The sequence below is a fragment of the Pyxicephalus adspersus genome, chromosome 2, assembly GCF_032062135.1.
Source record: "Pyxicephalus adspersus chromosome 2, UCB_Pads_2.0, whole genome shotgun sequence".
NCBI classification, from domain to species: domain Eukaryota; kingdom Metazoa; phylum Chordata; class Amphibia; order Anura; family Pyxicephalidae; genus Pyxicephalus; species Pyxicephalus adspersus.
The window spans coordinates 129,008,838-129,009,575 of record NC_092859.1 but is presented as its reverse complement, the minus strand read 5'-3'; positions in this window follow the sequence as shown (position 1 = coordinate 129,009,575).

Genomic DNA, 738 nt, shown 5'->3' with positions numbered 1-738 from the left:
AAAAAAGCAATCAGAAATTGCTGATTTTTTTTATTTTAACTCACTGCAGTGTAATAAAATACTGAAAAGAAAAAATATCTGTTGCCAATTTAAGGAAAAATAAAGCTAATGTTGAAAAAATTAGTTTTGTAAACCCTGATAAGTTGTTTCTTTTTTTTTGGAGTAAATACAAACCTTATTTAAAGTGTTGAAATTATGATGAAGACTATGTAGCAAATTATTCTCACCATATTTCTCAATACTATCCCTTGATAGTGAGGCCAAAAACCTATTGTACTACCCACATGAAGTTGGGGCTGATCTTGGTAATCATTTACCTCTGTTACTGAGTGCAATATGTAATTTAAAATCAATGATCTGCTCATTTTCATCACTCTGCTGAATCATGGTTGAATAAGTGAGCGTTGTGACACATAGAGGTTAGGACCTTGGAAATCACACAGACGTTCTGAAATCACAGTATGTACTATCTCATTTAATCATCTACAACTGTAAAAAAATTTTTTTAAGGAGATAAACTCCTTCTAGTTAATAAAAATGGATCTAGACTATGTAATTAATGAGCTATGTTGAAAGGGAACTCAACTCAAAGGAAACTGGTTTGTGGTCAATTTTTTCCTTATTTACAAAAGAAGATTTGACATAAATTGGTATCCAGAGCATTGTTGTAAAATAAACTAGGTCCCTAAGTGCGGCATACTCATTACTGCTATAGTTTCTGGACACATTTATTATGGC